The 20,405-nt window shown below is 39.6% G+C and overlaps 1 long non-coding RNA gene across 2 annotated transcripts; it reads right to left on the bottom strand.

The window, feature by feature from the left end:
• Positions 1–7,331: 7,331 nt before the first annotated feature.
• On the bottom strand, positions 7,332–20,184 carry LOC125752778 (uncharacterized). Of its 2 annotated transcripts, XR_007403066.1 has the most exons (5): positions 19,664–20,184; positions 18,016–18,652; positions 15,908–15,941; positions 9,306–9,630; positions 7,332–7,595 (listed from the first exon to the last, which is right to left on the bottom strand). It is a non-coding gene; the product is annotated as an uncharacterized LOC125752778 (long non-coding RNA). The 2 variants fall into 2 exon arrangements; XR_007403067.1 differs by lacking the exons at positions 15,908–15,941; positions 18,016–18,652; positions 19,664–20,184 and adding an exon at positions 16,139–17,317.
• Between the last annotated feature and the right edge of the window lie 221 nt (positions 20,185–20,405).

The raw sequence follows: 20,405 nt of genomic DNA, 5'->3' as shown, positions 1-20,405 counted from the left end.
GCCTCACCTGAAGACAAGATCCACCCAACTAAGTTCACTGTGTTAACTCTCAGAAAGCAAAGCAGGACTGAAGCCAGTTAGTCTCTAGCCTGTGGGAGTTTGGGGGGTGGGGAATAAAAGGCCACGTACATTTCCCATACTCTGCTTCTAAAAAGCACTGATGCACAACGTCATCTAGCGCTCTTCTCTGGGCCTCCTGGGAGTCAGGGAGGCCCTCTCTGGCAACGTGTTACCATCTGGGAAGGCGCTTGGAGAGGAAGAGAGTACAGAAAGTTACGAAGGGTGGTGTGTGTGAAACAGAGAATGATTCGGGTTTAAACACCAGTTCTGTTGTTTATTCACTGTAACATTCTGCAAATAACTTCATTTTCCTCAGCTGTAAAATGAGAATCTCACAAGATTTTTGTGAAAACAGACCTGGTAAAGACAGATCTTCAAAAAAAAGTTGTTTCTGAATTTTTCATTTTAAAGATGCCTTTTGGGCCTCTAATTTACCTTCTGATTAAATAAACAAATTTCTTCTCTAGTTATAAAGTGAAGGTAAATAAAAGCAATAATTTATTGCAAAGAGACTGTAGTAGAGATTAGTTAACATGAAGCTTATATGTTCCATGCTTAGGGAGAAGAGTGAAAACACATCTAGTTTGGTTTAATTTCTTCTTAGCACCGGACAAAAATATCAGAATTTGGGATGAGTTGGGATGGGGAGAGTTTATATCAAATGTATTTTAAGTTATAGAAGCCCAAGGCTTTATGGATTTGTCCAAACTTCTTCCTGCAACACCAAGTGTGTATCTCAGACATATCGGCCCTCTATGGCATCAAAGGGGTACACAGTACTTCTCAGTGACACTGAACTCCAAGGGTATGACCGTCCTATGTGTGCCCCGCCCTTTTCTGTTAATTACTGTGATGAATCATTTTGCTTTAAGAGGTGATACTCCTTTAATTTTTATTCCAACAGAAAAACATGAAACTATCCATTAAGAACAAGGAGCATGTTGTAAACAGAAGTTAATAGATTTTTTTGATATTTGATTAGATACTTATAATACCACTTTAATAAATAATCTCTAAAAATGCCACTTTAAATCCAGGTAGGTGCCCTGGTCGGCTCAGTCTGTAACTCTTTTTTTTTTTTTAATTTAAAAATTTTATTTATTTGAGAAAAGGTGAGAGAGAGAGAGAGAGAGAGAGAGAGAGAACGAGCGCAAACAAGGAAGGGCAGGAGAGGGAGAATCAAGTTCCTCCCTGAGCAGGGAGCCCAATGTGGGGCTCAATCTCAGGATCTGGGGATCATGACCTGAGCCGAAGGCAGACGTTTAACCAACTGAGCCACCCAGGCACCCCAAGCCTGCAACTCTTGATCTCAGGGTTGTGAGTTTGAGGCCCACGTTGAGTGTAGAGATTACTTACATAAATAAATATATAAACTTTAAAAAAATGTACTTAAAAAATCCAGGGAAATAAAGCAGCATGAAAAGCAATAAATTAAAAAAAAAAACGATTTAAAAACCAGGGTAGAGGGAAATGACATTTTAGCAAAATAATCAAATTGGTCAAAAGCCAGCTGGTCATCTTGACTGTTGATTGCTACAATTTCCATTTGCTATACTTCTCTAGGAGTTTGTCTCCTTATTTTTTCCGGAGCTTCTAAAATTGGTGATCTGTTGATTAAAAAATTGATAGCACAAGATCTTCACTTATTCAACAAACTCCACTGACCATCATGTACTCGCATAATGGCAAGGAATTTACACTCTAAAGCAGGAAACAGATAAATTGGGAATATCCAGAGACAGGGGCCTTGCATCCATTCTATTCTCATAATGTACCTAAAATAATAATAATAATAATAATAATGATAATAATAAGCATTCTCAAAACAGGATTATAACAAGTGTGGTACATTTTTGATGTTTATATTTAACCATTGAAGTGGCACGATGGAAATTTTCTTCTCTTCCTGTGGTGTATCTCTGTAGCTATTTATAAAATCTACGCAGAGATAACAGGGAACAGCTGAATCTGAGGCGGGTGTAAATAGGCCCTGATGTAAACAGATAATACAAGAGATCAACCCTGGGCTTCGGGGCCACTTCCGGAAGAAAGATACACAAGAGTTCTGCTGACAGGGGTAGTTCGAGTCCATGTTTACGTAGGCCTTGCTAAATGGAAAGATGAGATGAATATCTGGCTAATTCAGGCCACATCTTCCCTACCTCTGCTTTTAAAGGCAAAGCAAGAGACTTGAGCTTGAATTAGAGGAAGGGGGTGTGGCCTGGGGATAACTAAACATGGGCCTGTCCAAACAGCCGTCACCCTGACTGCAGCACCCCTCCGGCTCGCCCGGCTGCTCCTGCAAACCACCCTGTGTCCTCTCCACAGATTGGACCCTCCCATCTCTTCCCGCCAGAGCTCAGGACACCGAAGACCAGCTTGCCCTGTGGCTGGAGCCACCCCAGAGTCCCTGCCAGGCCCAGGAGGAGGCTGCAGGGCGCAGGGAGCAGGGACAGCTATGGCTGGATCTCAGTCCTGTCTCCAGTAAATGTCAGTCTCCTAATCTGTGAAATGGGGGTAACCACAACTGGAGCCACCTCACTGAGCTCAGATGATGAAACATACATTGCCCAGCTCGTGGTAAGTGTTCCCGGAAGGTTCTCCCAAATTTGTGGTGAGATTCCACAAGTGTCATCGACGAGTCTTGCCAAATTGGTTATTTGTGTGATGGATGCACAACGGTAATTTTCATAGAGCACCATTCTCTCTAACTTTCTTAGTTACATAAGTTATCCCTCATTTCCTCTATGCTGTTTAATCAGTGTGGACCAATGGCTTCTTATTTTACTCAGAGGGTTACAATCCATTATCATCATTATTGATCTTGATGTTCAACATTTCCCAACTCTTGGTCAGTGGAAACTCCTCCAAGTTGGTTCCTATGTCCTTTCAATATGTCTTCATCACACTTTAGACACTTCTTTATGTCTTTTTAAAAAATTATTTATCCATTTAAGTCATTTCTATACAATGTGGAGTTCACGATCCCGAAATCAAGAGTCACATCTTTGTCAGACTGAGCCAGCCAGCTGCCCCTTCTTTATATTATATTATTTTATTTATTTATTTTTAAAATTTTTATTTATTCATGAGAGACACAGAGAGAGAGGCAGAGACACAGGCAGAGGGAAAAGCAGGCTCCATGCAGGGAGCCCGATGTGGGACCCAATCCTGGGACTCTGGGATCATGCCCTGAGCCGAAGACACATGCTCAACTGCTGAGCCACCCAGGCGTCCCTCCCTTCTTTATTTTAATCGTCAGTTGATAGACTAATAAAGTGTTTCAGGTTCATCTTGTTACTCTCCCTGCCTCAGATTTGTAATCAGCCATTTTTTTCAAGAAGCACCAGTTCTTCTAGTGGAAAACAGTACTTAGACTCTGACATCTGAGCAGTGGGTGCGTTTGCTACTCTTGGGTGTCTAGGTCCTTCCAGCAGACAGAACTACAGAACATACACACTTACAAACAGAATCATGTCTTTATCTGAGGATTTAAAGACCATGAATTCATGCTGCATTTCTGACTCCAAGTCAGCACCATAATGTTTGTTAACATTTTTATAAAGTGAATTACAAAATTTTATAAAGCAGCCTACATCACGACCCTGGCATAATCAAACTTGGTAATTTGAGAAGAGTTAATAAAGGATCTTGTTGTTGTTGGAAATGGAAATTTAAACAATAATGAAATGACCTTTCCTAATCATCAGTGGCAGAAATCAACAAGCCCTATCACATCAAGTGTTAGAGAATATCTAAAGAAACAGGAATCTTCCATACTAGAATGAAAATATGCATTTGGTCACTTTGGAGAACAATTTGACAGTATCTTTAAAAAAAAAAGATTTGATTCATTTATTCATGAGAGACACAGGCAGAGGGAGAAGCAGGCTCCCTGCAGGGAGCCTGATGCTGGACTCAATCCCAGGACCCCAGGATCACGACCTGAGCTAAAGGCAGACGCTCAACCACTGAGCCACCCAGGTGTCCCCAATTTGACAATATCTTATAAATTTAAAGCTATGCATAGTTTGAATGTAACAACATGCAATGGGTTTATTATTGCTATTTTAAATGTATGAATTAATAAATATTTTTAAATTTTCTCAGTTTTAATCTCTAATGTGACAAACACCAGTAGCTTTAATACACATATACAAAAACTTTAAGACTGAAGAGGAGTCCTGAGGCAAAAGTGTTTGAGAATTGCTACTCCAGAGAAATTCTGGAGCATAGAGACAAGGAGAGCTGTTCAAAAATGTTCATCGCCTGATTGTTGTTAACAGTTAAAAAGTGGATACAACCTAAATGTCTCTCACAGGAATGTAGAGTATGTTGCTACATATTCGTATAATGGAATTTTATATGGATACTAAAATGAACCAGCTTGGGATAAATCTCAAGAACAATGCCAGGTGAAAAAAGCAAGTCATAGAATTCTCCAAAGAGCATGACACATTTTCTTTAACTTTAAAAATTTGCAAAACGATATCATATATCGTAGACACCCATGTGTAAAGTGCAATGAAAGCTTAAAAACATGGCTTGGAATGATGTACTTCAGTTTCAAAATAACGGTCTTCAACTCTATCACATGACTTTTTAGAAAGAAGTATTTGAGGTAAACATGGGAAAATATTAAGATGTTTATTGGCAGTACTAAGGAACTGGTTACATTATTACTCTTCCTTTCTGTGTATTTGCAATACAGAAAGGGAGGGAAGGATGGAATGAAGGTGATCTAGATAATTGTAGAAGAGATCATTTATCTGGACAGATGATCAAACATCCCTCAAAGTGAGAAAAAAGAACTTGAATTAATGCAGAAAAAAATACCATGGAAGGTTGTTTTAGGTTCTTTGAGAGTTAAGGAAAAAAAGGTGTTGAGGTGCACTGTAAAAAAATCAGAGGAAGGAAACTGATATTGATTGGTTCTTATGTGGCTGTCACTATCTTACACAGTATCTTATTTAATCCTCAAAACAACCCAATGAGCTATATAATACATAGCCCTTGGAATAATAATCATTACCTCATATTTACAGATGACCAAATCAGAGGTCAGAGAGGTTGCCCCGGGTTGCCCGTGTCTTCTTGACTCAAACAAGAGGGCTTCACACTGCACAGTTCTATGTATTCATCAATTGATAGACATTTGTGTTGCTTCCACTTTGGGACTATTATAAATAATTTTGAACATTCATGAACAAGTTTTTGTGTGAATAGGCTCTCAATTCTTTTGGGTACATACCTAGGAGTGGAATTGTCTAACATAGTGTAACTCTATTTTTAACTTTTTGAGGAATTGCCAAATTGTTTTCCAAAGTGACTGCACCATTTTATACTCCCACTAGCAATATATGAAGATCCCGATTTCTGCACATCCTTGCCAATACTTTTCTTTTTAATTTTAGGAATTCTAGTGGGCTTGAAGTGGTATCTCATTGTGGTTTTGATTTGCACTTCCCTAAGGACTAATGATCTTGAAGAGATTTTCATGTGCTTATTGTCCATTTGTATATCTTTTTTGGAGAAATGTCTATTCAAATCACTTGCCCATTTTTAAATTGAGCTACCTTTTTGCGATGAGTTGTATGAGTTCTTTTGATATCATAGATATAAGTCCCTTATCACACACATTATTTGTAAATGTTTTCTTCTATTCTATGAACTTTTTACTTTCTTCTTAGTTTCTTTCTTTTTTATAGGCTCTTTCCAAATGTGGGACTTGAACTCATGACCCCAAGATCAAGAGTCACATGCTCTACTGACTGAAACAGTGACAGGACAATGGATATATAGATATGAAAAGAATGAAGGTAGACCCCTACCTCACACCATTTACAAAAGAATTAAGTCAAAATGGCTCATAGACCTAAATGTAAGGGCTAAAACTATAAAATTCTTATAAGAAAATATAAGAGTAAACTTTGTGGTCTTGGATTGAGCAGTGGTTTTTTAGATACAACATCAAAAGCACAAGCAATGAAAGAAAATCATTTGGCCTATATTAAAATTTAAAGCTTTTGTGTTTCAAGAGATACCATTAAGAAAGTAAAAAGAGTTGTCTCTGCTATTTTGATATGGCATCTGAATCCTTAATATCTGGCCCCTTTTGTCTCTCCAGAAGTTTTAATGACCTTTTTTACCTGATGTTCTAAACTTTCACTGTAATATGTCGTATTCTGGATTTTCTCATCATGCATTGTGCTGGGTACTTAATAAGTCTTTCATTCTGGGGACTTGTGTGGTTCAGTTTGAAGGATTTCCTTATATTGCTTCTCTGATCATTTCTTTCTCAGTTTTTTCTCTGTAGAATTCCTATTACTCAGGTGTTGGACTTCTTAGATAATCAACATTTTTCTTCTTTTGCATTCCTATCTATTTTACTTCAGAAGAATTTCCTCAACTTTATCTTTCAATCCTTCCAGTGGCTTAAAAAAATCTACTTGGCTATGTATTTTTAATTTCCAAGAGATGAGATCTTTCTTATTCTCTGATGATGCCTTTTTTAAAATAAATAAATTTCTGTTTTTGTTTGGTGGATGCAATATCTTTTCTTATCTCTCTCATAATATTAATAACTCATATTAATATTGGCTCATTTCCTCTGAATTCTTTTATTCTCATGGTTAGCTTTAGCCTCTTATTTATTGAAACATTTGCTCAAATGCCTACCAGTCCTTAATTCTTATATTTAAGAATGGGACGCAAAAAAGCTGATTGGAAGTTGAGTGTGTTCCTGTGTAGGTGTGTAGTGTGTGGTATGTGTTTATGTGTGTGAGCATGTGGTATATTTGTGTGTGTGACCATGTGTGAGTGTATATGGAGGGAGTGTGTGTGGTGCGGGATATGGTGTGGTGTGAGTGTGTATTTGTGTGTGTGTGAGGGTGTGTGTGTGTGTGTATGTGGTATGTGAGTGTGTGTGTGCTGGGGTGGGGTGGGGTAGGACTGGAAAAAGGAGTTGTGGACTGTTGGGCCTCACCATCATGTGATCAAGTGATAAGCCAGTTTCTTTGTCGGGGAAGAGTAGGGTATGGGTTTGGGGTTTCAGAAGTTTCCTGACTTTATCAAAGATGGAATTTGTGTCTCTAATTTTTACATTCCTTTTTGGTTTTTGGTTGATTTTCAAGAGAAGGAGGTGGGAACATCCTTCAATCATCTTAAAACAGGAAGTCTCTTGTTAATTTTTTAGTGTTTCCCAAAGCAAGGAGACTGACACCAAAGACTGGAGACCCAGTGAAAGAATGTCAGTATACAAAAAGCTGTGAATGTGTCTGTTTATTTTCAAGACTGTGTTACCATAAGTGACAGTCACACAACCGGTATAATGAATAATTACAGGGTTTCATCCTCTGGGGAGAACAGTCTAGCACATTCCACCAACCTCTCTTGAGTCAGAAATGGCTCTTCCCTGCAGGTGAAATGCCACTCGATTTTTGGTAATCTTGGGAAGAGTTCCATGTTGTTGGAAAGAGAGACATAGCTTTCCGGGTCTTTTTAATCTCAAACAAACTCCTATAGTCTGATGACACCTGAAACAGAGTGAACACGTTCTTGGAGAATCAGGTAGCATGTACGGACAGGAAAACCTCAAAAGCTAGAGGTGAAAATGACTGTCTCAAGTAATCAATCAAACTTGGCAAACAAATTGGCAAGAAGAAAGAAGCTGTGTGATTCAACAAGGAGCATTTAGACAAGCAGATTTGTTTTATTGCATTCTGGCATGCAGAATGAACGCAAATGCCAGCTTTCTATACAGGTTTTTAAATTATTTTGCTTGGCATAATAGCTTTTCTCAAAGTATTCTGAGAAGCAGTATAATGTGTCTTCATATATCATCAACTTAAAACCATGGATTAAATGTATTCGATTATTTATTTAAACTATTGGCTACCCTGTGTATTTGTTTCATATCTAACATCAGCATACCTCATTGAGATAGTCTCACGTACTTAGCAAATCTCTGTACCTTGCCTATTTACAGAGTTTTAGTACTAAGAAACGGTTTAGAGCTTCAGACTCATGCAAGTAAAAGTGACTTCTGCAGCTTTGTTCCAAGCAACCAGAGCAGATCCATGACATCTTTTCCTTAATTGTTGTAGGTGTCTCTAGAAATCCTACATTCTCTATAGGGAGAACTTCCAAAAGCAGTATGGCACTTGAGAAAACCCCAAATCACAGGGCACCCAATCACAGGTGGCTCAGTCAGTTGAGCATCTGACTCTTGGTTTTGGCTCAGGTCATGATCTCCAGGTCTTGGGATCAAGTCCCGTGTTGGGCTCCCTGCTCAGTGGGGCACCTGCTTGAGATTCTCTTGCTCCCTCTCCCTCTTCCCCCTCCTCCAGTTCGTACATGCTTACACACACACACTCTCTCTCTAAAAATAAAGAAGTAAATCTTTAAGAAAAACAAATTACATAATCTAAAAACTAAATTTTATATAGGAGGGTTGTTAAAATTTATTTAGCTATGAGATAAACACTTTACATGTTATGTAGCTAGGATTCTGGAATATGCTGAGATACTATTTGGCCAAGGCTACACAGCTTGGATTGGAAGCAGATTAGAATAAATGCCATAATATAGCTGGCCTAGGGGAAAATGGTATCTCCAAAAAGGTTGGAACCAAAATGAAAGATTGCTTATCCAACTGTTTCAATTGCACCCTTCAGAATATGTCAAATGCCTTAGGGTGATGTTTTTCTTTTTTTTATGCCTTTCTCTATTTCCACAAAGTCTAAAATGTTTGTGTATTTCTTTAATAGTTGCATCAGGGTTAATGGATTCTACTTCGAAACTTTTACAATACACAATCTAGGTATACATTTATAATAGTAAATATTTCTGATACAGTTGCAGATAATAAAACAAATTATCACCATCCAGTTAAATAAGAGCTACAAGTTCTGACAGTTAGCCTTGATCATGCCAGTCTTAGTTATGTGATGATCTCCTGAGATAAATATTAAAAATCTTCTCTCTCCAGACACAAGGGAGGAAAGCAAGCATACACCCTACCAGATATACTGAAGTTACATCCCACCCTCATGAAAAGAGAACGTTTTCCTTCAAACCATAATCTCTTAAAATTCATATTTTGAGGGTCAAATTCTGAACTGCATATTGGAATTTCCACCAGCTCTTTTCTTGGTACAATTCCAAACTGGCAGGAAAGATTTTGCTTGTTAATTGCCAAATAATTATTTCACCATGAGGCTCATGAGAGAAAGAACCTCTCTTACCTCTACTTATGGGAGACACACCATCCAAAAGATTCCAACTTGTTCTGCGAGGGATGGAAAAAGTCACGGATGCATGTGATTCAAATTTGGCAGGAGCACAGATGCATTTGAGATATTAGATTTTCCAGTGGCATTGTCTAGCAGAATGAAATTTGCCAAATTTGGAGAGGCTTGCTTGTTTTTGGTATATATAAATAGTGTTCTGTTTGTAGGATCACCTCAAAGGTGAGGGAAGTCCTATGTTGTAGTTGTGAGAACGTCTTCAGTTGATTAGGTCTTGGACCAACTCTGCTGCAGATTGTATATGTGCTCTGGAATAAAGTCCCTAAAGGAGAGATTTGTGCCTCAGTTTTCTTTAATTCAAATATATCAAAATTTGCTACTCTGATGCCTCTTCTCAGAGATCAGGAGAAAGGAGCACTGGATTTGGAGGCAGACGTGGGCTCTGGTCCTATTTTTGTCATTTATCATGTGGCAAGACATCTGTACTTCTCTGAACTTCAGTGTCCTTGTCTATAAAATGGAGACACTAATCCCTGGTTACTAGTAAGTTCCATAATCATAAGATGATCTGTGAGAAAGTTCCACAAATTATAAAATGTTATATATATATATATATATGTATATATATATACATATATATATATATAAGCTATTATCAGTAGCAAATATAATGCTACTGATAATGTAAAGGAATTTTCAATCATGTAAAAATGTTCTATAAATGTCATTATTGTGCCCTTTACTAGTTATGTTATTAAAACTTGGAAGTCCAGGGGCACCTGGGTGGCTCAGTGGGTTAAGCATCTGCCTTCAGCTCAGGTCATGATCTCGGGGTCCTGGGATAGAGCCCTACCTCTGGCTCACTGCTTGATGAGGAGTTTCCTTCCCCTTCTCCTTCTGCCTCCCAACCACCCCCTACCCAGCCCCTGCTGGTGCCCTCTCTCTCTCTCAAATAAATAAATAAAACCTTAAAAAACAACAACTTGGGGTTTCAGAGAGCTTTTTATACTATCCATTCGCTTTGCCCAAAGGCATTAAACTCTGTCAAAGGTGTCCTCCGGGGGGACGGGTCCCGTGCTGCCTTCCTCTTCAGGGACTGCCACGTGGCTCTGTGGAAAGAGCACCTGACTTGGGATCAGACCTCAGGTGGCTCCTAGGCTGGGTTGCTAACTACTTGTATGACTTGCAGGAAGTCACTGAGCCCAACTTCTTTGTCTCTGACATGAGGCATTGAACCAGGTAGCCTCTAAAGTCCTACCCGGTCATAAAAATTCTATTATGTTGTATTTGTTTAAAATAGCAGCTCCTTTTGAGGGGTCACAGGACTGATTCAGGGTCTTGGTGTCACATGTAACACTGGGAGGGGCCGTGGCATCACAGCACGGAAGCTGTGAGCTACTTAAAGGCAGGGTTAAGGAGAGGTATTTTTGTTTTACTGCCCAGAGTTGACCCTGCACACCTGGGTGCCCACCAAGTGAAATATTTGGAATATTCAACAATCTAGGAGCCATAAGGAAAGGAATAATCACCAGTGGTCCTGCCTGGAGGCCTAGTGAGGGATGCTGTGTTACCATGGTGCTCTGGGGGCAGCTGAAGTATAAACCTCTACCAAGGGACCTGATTCCATTGCTTTCAAAGTACATCTTACCTTACGGGAGAGTCCTAAGCCCTAAATGCTCAGAGAATTAATGAATATATCAAGTATTTATGAAAATTAGATTTGTATTTTGAACCTGCTCACCAACCAAAGGCATTTGACAGGAAAACAAACAAACCACAGGCTTTTGAATCAGGGGGACATTGAATTGAGTCCAAGATCGAGTTTACTCCTAGGAGATGTTAGGTCTCTTAATCTCAGGGCTTCAGTTTCTTCATCTCTAAAATGGGATAATGGCTACTTTGTAGGCTTACTGTACAGGAAATGCATGAAAATATCTGGTCTAGATTAGGGACTCAATAAATGGCCATTGTTACGATGGGAAAAAAACATATGTCTAGAATTTTGTGATTAACTGTACCATTTATTTATTTTAAAAAAGATTTTATTTATTTATTCATGAGAGACAGAGAGAGACAGAGAGAGAGAAAGAGAGGGGCAGAGACACAGGCAGAGGGAGAAGCAGGCTCCATGCAGGGAGCCGGATGTGGGACTTGATTCCCGGGGCCTCAGGATCACGCCCTGGGCCAAAGGCAGGCACTAAACCACTGGGCCACCGGGCTGCCCAACTGTACCATTTAGATGAGAATGAATCTGCAGGATTTCAGAATGACCACAAGGTATTTGACAAAGTTTTCTCCAGTTTTAAAGGTTTAAATGGTAAACTGATAGAACTTTTATAGAACTTGTGACCTCTACTTGGGTTTTCTCATTCCTTTTTATATGAGATGGTAGAGGAATAGGAGATTTGTTTTACACATTTGTTATGTAAAACTTATATATATTTTAGGGTTTTTTTTTCCAATTTTTTTTAACCTTTCTTCATTGAGCTGTCTGAAAATCTAATTTTTTTTTTTTTTGAAAATCTAAATTATAATAGAGTTGATTCAGATCCAATGGTGTGCTGGAGTTGGCTCACACCAGTTCCTGAGAGCTGTGTTTGCACATGTGTTCCTAATTCTGCACTCAGTGACATCTTGTTGATAGCTGAAATTGGCCGTAGTGGGTGTATTTACACCATGGAAATCAGCAAACACCACAAGCCAGGTCTCTTTAATTGTTCCAGAACCAGTTGTTAAACTCCCAAGCACATCAATATATATAAACTAGAATTTTTTTTCACGTTTGGCTTTATTATTTAAAATGTTTCTTTCCAATTTGTGATTTTTAACTCCTCCTAGATTTAAATGTAAGCTTTATAAGAGCAGGGACTTTATTTTATTTACTGATGAATCCCAAATACTTACAACAATAAATATTAGAAATAAGCAATGATACTTTTTTTTAAGTTGGGGAGAGGCAGAGGGAGGAGGAAAGAAAATCCATGTCCAGCGTGAAGCCCTGTGTAGAGCTCCATCTCACAATCCTGAGATCATGATCTGAGCTGAGATCAGGGGTTGGACCCTTAACCAACTGAGCCACCCAGGTGCACTCGCAATTGTCCTTTATTAGCATTTCCCCCGTGGTCTACTTACAATCTGCTGCTCTTCTGAAACTCTTCCCATGTTCAAACTATCACTAAATTCAAGTCCAGGTGTCTCTCTATAAAGCAGGAAAGCCCTAAGAGATTTTTAGGCGAAAAACTGACTATTAAATGCCAACTTTTAACTCAATGCAGTACATCTCTAAGAAAAAAAAAAATGACTTTGAGCCAGACTGCATTTGGGAGGGTCTAGAGAAGAAAACAACCTCTAGATCAACTGAACAAGTTTATCTGTTAATAGAATTGCTTGGCATTCACTCTCTGAACGCTAAAGAGATGATTAAACTTTGATGTCCTCGATTATAAGCTCTTCTTCCAGGCAGTAACTGAAATTAAAAGCAGTTCTAGAACCTAGTCCTGAGTCTTGCATTCAACATGTAAAATGGTGTTTATTTTCCTATGTTATGTGCAAGGATAGACTGACCTACCTCTGATCAGACCTGGGTTAAAGTTGATAAAGTACAGATGGTAAAGACAAAGCACTTTTTTTCAGCGCTATTGACCAAAGAATTGACGAGAGGCACATGGGTGGCTCAGTGGTTTAGGGTCTGCCTTCAGCTCAGGGCGTGATCCCGGGGTCCTGGGATGGAGTCCTACATTGGGCTCCCCGCAGAGAGTCTGCTTCTCCCTCTGCCTGTGTTTCTGCCTCTCTCTGTGTGTCTCTCATGAATAAATAAATAAAATCTTTTTAAAAAAATTGACAAGAAAATGATAGATTGGTTGGAGAATGTGGTATTGTCAAAAAGCTGAGTCAGTGCAGAAGTGAAGGACCGAGAACTTCCTATCACTATTTGAAGGGGAGATGATGAGCCTGTTTTTTTTTTTTTTTTTTTTTTTAAATCAGATTGTATTTATTTATTTTTAGTTTTTTAATTTAAATCCCAGTTGCCAACATATAGAATAATACCCAGTGGAGCCTGGTTTTTTAAGTGTTAAGTTTGAGGCGTCAGAGAAATGTTCACATGGAGATGTCCTGGAGGAAAGCCGAGATATGATACAATAAACTCAGGCCACTCCACAGCACTATCTCACCGGTCATTTGCTGCTACCAACCGCCCACAAATTAGCAAGGAAGATAAAATATATCAAAGACTCAATGGCTTAGCTTCTTCCCAACGATCTCTTCTTAGGCATGCCTTCTTTCTCATTCTGCCCACCATGACCCAGTTCAGACAGGTTGTTAAATTCTCCTCCGCAGTATGAAGGAAGTTAGAGTATACAACTTTAAAAAACTGTATATAATATATCAGCCACTATAATATCGGACTGAGAGCTCAGACTCTGAAGGTGAACTCTGAGTCCTAGCTCTACAGTTTACTAGAGGTATGACCATGGTCAAGTTATTTATTCTTGCCATACCTCAGTTTTATTTTCTATAAAAGGGGTAAGGATACAATATAATCCTCTAGTGTTGTTGTGAGGATTAAACAAGATAGTTCCTGAAAAGGGCTTAGCTTCATCCTCAGGACGTAGGAAGCACTCAGCAAATGGGAGCAATTGTATTGCAAGAGTTCTACTTGACCCACATTGAGTCCAGAGGATGCATCCTGGAGGTGGGAGCTATAAGCAAATTAGCACCATAAGTGTTGCATATTCCTCATGAAGATGAGTTCTTGTACACTGACAACTGCTCTTTTATTCTCTTAAACTCTTAAGATTTATTTATTTACTTTAGAGAAAGAGAGACAGAAAGAGCACCTGAGTGTGGAGCCTGATTGGGGCCCCAACCCCAGGACTCTGAGATCATGACCTGAGCTGAAATCAAGAGTCAGATACAAGGTGCCTGGGTGGCTCAGTTGGTCAGGCATCTGCCTTCAGCTCAGGATGAGATCCTGGGGCCCTGAGATGGAGTCCCCCATCAGGCTCCCTGCATGGAGCCTGCTTCTCCCTCTGCCTGTGTCTCTGCCTATCTCTCTCTCTCTCTCTCTCTCTGTGACTATCATAAATTTAAAAAAAAGAAAAAGAAAAAGAAATAGGGAGTAGAAAAACAATAGAGAAAAATAATGAAATTAAATGTATTTCTTGGGCAGCCCCAGTGGTTCAGCGGTTTAGCGCCGCCTGCAGCTCAGGGCGTGATCCTGGGGACCTGGGATCAAGTCCCACGTCGGGCTCCCTGCATGGAGCCTGCTTCTCCCTCTGCCTGTGTCTCTGCCTCTCTTTTTGTGTATCTTATGAATAAATAAATAAAATCTTTTTTTAAAAAAAAGAGTCAGATGCTTAGCTGACTGAGCCACCCAGGTACCCTTATTCTCTTAAACTTTTAGAAGTTACTGCATGCCCAGGCCTTTGGTACTTCTGGCTACTATTCAGGTACTTTGACCAATCCTCCCAGGTTACAGTGACTTTATCATGCACTTTAACACAATGTTATAGGACTTCTACTCATCCTTAACTTCTGTTTCCTTCACCATTTTCTCCTCCTTGGTGTAAAATTTGATTTTTGACAGCCAGTTTGAAATGCTTGTGTGACATTTTGCCACCATCTGTGGGTCTATTGTTTTTGTGGAGCACAATTTATGGGCATATATGTCCACCAGAACATGGAATACTGGCATCCAAAGAGATCACACCAGAGTAAGAAATGACTGGTAAGCACCTGCAAACCAGGGAAATGTCATTGACTGACCTAGCAGAGGAGCTTGTGCTAAGTATTTTTATTTATAAGGATGTTTGGGGATAAGCATGGCCCCGGCAGGCCAGAGAATCAAAACCAGAGCCTGTCCTCAACCATGTGCTAAAGCAGACGGTTTCCCCAGAACATGACCCACTTTAGAAAAAGATCCCAAATTCAAATGAAACTGAGGAACTTTGCCCAAACCTTAGAGATATTAGAATGCAAAAGACTCAGAGAAGTCCTGAAAATTAAAATCAATCATTCTGATTTCATGTAACTCAACCTTTCTAGAATGATTGGACCACAAAACAATTTTTTTGTGTGTGCAATAAATAGAAAGGTCCACCAAGTATCCCCTTCTGGGCATTTCCTGTCACACTGTATTCTGGTCAGATGGTTGTCCTTCTCCTGGACCTTTATGATTACAATCTTTATAATTAATACACACAATTTCCACCTCTAGCCCCCAATGACTACTGTTTTAATCATTTTTTATTTGTTAGACCAAAAATATTTCTCTTTGGGTCTCACATATATTGTGATTGTCACCAATTTCATTAATCCACGTAGCTGTGACTTTACAGATATGATTTCTTGTACTAACAGCCCATACATTATATTTCTTGGAGCAGTGCTGCCCAGTAGAATTTTCTGTGGTAATGAAGATGTTGTCACTCTCTCTCTGTCTCTGCATTTTCCAGTACTCCAGCCACTAGCCAAACATGGCTACTGAGCACTTTAAATGTGGCTAGTGCAACTGAATTTTTAGTAGAGCTGAATTTTCCATTTTACTTGGTTTTAATTAATTTAAATTTAAGTAGCTACATATGGGTGATGGCTCTCACCTTGGACAGCACAGTCTCAGTAGGTCCTATATGTCTGTCCAGGGAGGAAATAAGAGGGTAGAAGTCATGTCAATGAGATAAAGCCCAGTGACTCCCACTACACATAAAACACTGTTGATCACCAAGTATCTCTTCAAAAACCATCATGTTGAATACTTTTATGATGAGCTCTCTGGATGATTTTTTTTCCTGTGCAATTTTCAATAACAGGAAAATATAATTTTGAGGTACCTGAGTGGCTCAGTGGTTGAGTCTCTGCCTTCATCTCAGGTCATGATCCTGGAGTCCTGGGATCGAGTTCCACATCAGGCTCCCGGCAGGGAGGCTGCTTCTCCCTCTGCCTGTGTCTCTGTGTGTCTCTTGTGAATAAATAAATAAAATCTTAAAAAAAAAAAAAAAAAGAAAACAGGTATTTTTTGGTACATTATGGAGAAGAGGTCTAATTTAAGTGCCGTAGATGAAACCACTTGGTAGAGATGCTAGTATCAGAGAGATTGAAAGGAAGGTTTGGAAAGACACACTTTATATAATGATGGAAAAATTGTAAACAACCTCCAGGGATATTCAATTGGATCAACTCAGATGTAAAATTGACCTTCAAATGTTCCAGTAGAAAGGCCAAATCTGAAAAATAAAAAAAATCTGTGTGACTAAAGTACCTGCTTGTGTCCTATGGCCCATCTCCGTACAGCCTTCTTTTTGGTAAGAATGAGACACAGGCTCCTTGGGGTCCACAAAAAGCCACCTCACACATAGTAACTGGAGCAGTTAGGTCTCTCTTCACTTTATAACAGGGATTATCCATCCCTCTGCTACCTGTTAGAGACCCAAGTTCCGAACTGTCTGGACAGAGTTCATGTGAGACAGATGATCTTTGGGAGGGTCTCCTTGTTCTTTGAGGTTCTCCACGTTTTATCCCTGTACCAGATAGATCTCTAGAAAGCATGGACTCAGCTGAATCCCCAGGGCACTTTTGTCACAGAAGAAAAACTTCACATTTTGCCTCAGCTTTTATCAAAAAGCCATACAAGAAACAGCCATAAATAGAACTTCTGTGCCTTCTTTGTGAACTTACTGGAATCACACTGTCCCGTGTGCTACTCATGACACCACCCACTGGAGAAGTTGCTCTCAGATTCCAGAGCCAGAAAGCGCTTGTTGCATGATAAACTGGAATGTTTCATTTTCTAAGGCAATGAAAAATATGTTTTGTCTCCCTCTTTGTCCTCATCCCCAAGAAACTCAGGGGTGGTTATATGCTTGTTTGCAGGAGATTTTCTCGGTCCAGGATTTCTATTATATTTTATCCTGATCTTCCCTCACTAATATTTGGTCATTTTATTTTTGTTGTTCCATTAATGATTTTATTACAGTCATAATTTCTGTTTTTTTTTTTTAAAGATTTTATTTATTCATGAGAGACACACAGAGAGAGACAGGCTGAGACACAAGCAGAGGGAGAAGCAGGCTCCATGCAGGGAGCCCGATGTGGGACTCGATCCCAGGGCTCCAGGATCATGCCTTGGGCTGAAGTTGGCACTAAACCGCTGAGCCACCCGGGCTGCCTAAAAGTCATAATTTTTATGGCAGTCTGCACCAAGTCCAGTTTGGAAGGGGTGACAAAGATTCTCTCCTTGACCAAACTCTACTCAGTTCCCCTCAACTTTTCAAATAGCCCTGGCTTTTTGGCTTTTATGTTTGTCTCTGCATTATCCCATTTTAGCAAGAATCCTGCTAGGTCAGTTTAGCCATAATCTTTCCCTTACCCTGGATGTCAGTGATTTTCTACTCACTGACCCCTACCTCTCTCCTTCACTAGAAATTCCCACTTCGTGATGCTGTATTCAGAACTGAGCCCGGTTCTATTGAGGTCTCTTCCCTCTACTGCAACAGTCCTGAATAAAAATCTGTTCTCATTGCTTTAACTACTACGCAGCTCTGGTTTTTCTTTAACAGAAGACAGAATGTGAGTATAAATTCATATATGCGGATTTGTTTCCCTTCCTTTGGCCCCTAAAAACATCAGAACACCTTCTTAAGTGTATTTATTCTTAAACTTTGGGTTCAATACTAAGAGTGCAGTAAGTGTTTAAGACCCATCCATGTACCTTCTCTTCCAGGACGCTCCTGCCAACAGCTGCCTGGCCTAGCCCACATCACAATATCACCGGGTGACAACTCTATGGCAACTCGTCAAGTGTCATCCCACATGACATCCCATTTTAGGAAATAGCCTTGGACCTCTTTCATCCAAAGTGAGAACTCTGTGGCTCAGCCTTTCAAGATTTTCTCTTTTGTATTCCTCCACAGTATCAGCTAAAATCCTTTCACACCAAAAAGCGTTAATCAAGAGTATAATTTCCAGTAAGTATTCTTGCTTCTGGGCAAACTTCAGGAAAAAACAACAACCACCATGTTGGCCAAAGGCATATTTTGCTGGATTGAGTGGAAGATAAATTTCAACCTCAGGCTGGTTTACTTTCTTTAATATGCAATTAACTATAAATATTTCAAAAGAACAGTTTATATATTAAGCAATAAAGCATTTTCCAAAACATGTTTACGTCTGGGGCAGTTCACAAATGAATCCAGATTTTATCCTGAGCCTCATACCTCTACTTCAATATTCTTCTCATTCTGACTATGATAATCAGAACGAAACTTGAAATATGATGTGCTTTCTAGATGATAAGAAGAAAGTTCTCAGCTAAAGACTTAATTCACATCTTCTCAGGGAGTGTAGATCTACAAAATGAAACAAAGGGGTAGGTCGCTGGCTGTCCCTGGGACATCTGTCTCTGATCCCAAAGAGCAACCTGGGTCATAAAACCTGGGTAGACTATTACTTTGGTTTAATGCAGACCCATCTTATGGGACAGAGATGGGTATTTTTGTGCTCAATTTTTAAACCCCGGGGTTCCTTTGACAGGAGAAATCTGGGTGCCTTTCTAATGGCTCATTTGTTTATTTTTTAATTTTAACCAAAAGCCATGATTTACAGTTTCTCTTGTCTATGTGTGTGCTGGATACTGATTGGAGGGCACCGTTAGTTATCTGATATATGTTGTAAGTATATTTATCTTGCAAATCACATGCATATAAGGTAAATAAAATGTACTATTCTGTTTATATCTCAAGAAATACATGCTATACGGCAATAGTGTATCAAGTAAGGCAACTGAAAATTCAGGCATCTAAAGATAGTAACAATACTGTAGTTACTGTTATGCAAAAATCACTTAGCAAGTAGATTTCTCTCTGACCAGGGACAACTCAAAAACGGTTTCCTTTCCTTTTTTTTTTTTTTTTGAAGATTTTATTCATTTATTTGAGATAGAGTGCACGCATGAGAGAGTGAGAGAGCAAGCCTGCACACATGAGGTGGGCAGGGGCAGAGGGAGAGGGGAAGCAGATTCCTTGCTGAGCAGGGCATCCGACTGGAGGGCTCCATCCCAAGACCCTCTGATCACAGCCAGAGCCAAAGTCAGCTGCATAACCCGAGGCGGCCCTTGAGACTGTTATCCTTGAAAATCCCTGAAACTCATCATTGACTCAAATGTCAAATATCATTCAAAAAAGGCCCATCAAGCTTGATGAACTGATAGAGTTGTTTTTACCCCCTGCCTGGAGAGTAGGAATACTGGTTTGACTACTCCGAACTTGCAGGACTAATACTGCAGCCTCAGCAGCTAGAGTACCAAAATTTTAGTCATGGGTCAACAGGAACAACAAAAATTCTCGCTCCCGGCTTCTTACCCTTGAAGCTATTTAGACAGGGAAGTGGGTGGAACCTGTGTATACACGGACGAAGGCCGAATGTTGTTTCTGGAGCCAGTATCATTCCTATGACAATCTGGGGAAATTACGACCACAGAATTTCAAGAGTTAGAACATAACTTAATCATCCAGCAGCAACTTCGTTTTACAGAGGAGGCAAATGAGACCCAAGAGTGACTGATTTATTAGAGAGGAGTCAGATACCAAATAGATGGAGATGAAGATTTCCTGCTCTTCCCACACTACTGTGTTACATACGTGTGTTTGGAGGGGAGAATTTAGCTTTTAGTTAAAGAATATGAAAGATCCAATGTCATAGAATTATCAAAGCATACATTAAAAATAAATCACAGGGCAGCCCAGGTGGCTCAGCGGTTTAGCACCACCTTCAGCCCAGGGCCTGATCCTGGAGACCTGGGATTGAGTCCCACGTCGGGCTCCCGGCATGGAGCCTGCTTCTCCCTTGGCCTGTGTCTCTGCCTCTCTCTCTCTCTCTCTGTTTCTCGTGAATAAATAAATAAAATCTTTAAAAAAAAATAAATAAATAAATAAATAAATAAAAATAAATCACAGCTGTAGGAACTATTAACTCAAAGGCCCGTGAGGGAGCATTGTAAGGGAAGGGTCAGGCCATTAACACCTGAATCCCCAGAACAGATTCAACATCACCAAACAAACAAACAAACAAAAAAAACCCCCAAAATCCCAAAAAACAAACAAG

The sequence above is a fragment of the Canis lupus genome, chromosome 17 (assembly GCF_003254725.2).
Source record: "Canis lupus dingo isolate Sandy chromosome 17, ASM325472v2, whole genome shotgun sequence".
Classification (NCBI taxonomy): domain Eukaryota; kingdom Metazoa; phylum Chordata; class Mammalia; order Carnivora; family Canidae; genus Canis; species Canis lupus.
Note: the sequence above shows the minus strand (reverse complement) of the source record. Positions and strands in the feature narration are given on the sequence as shown.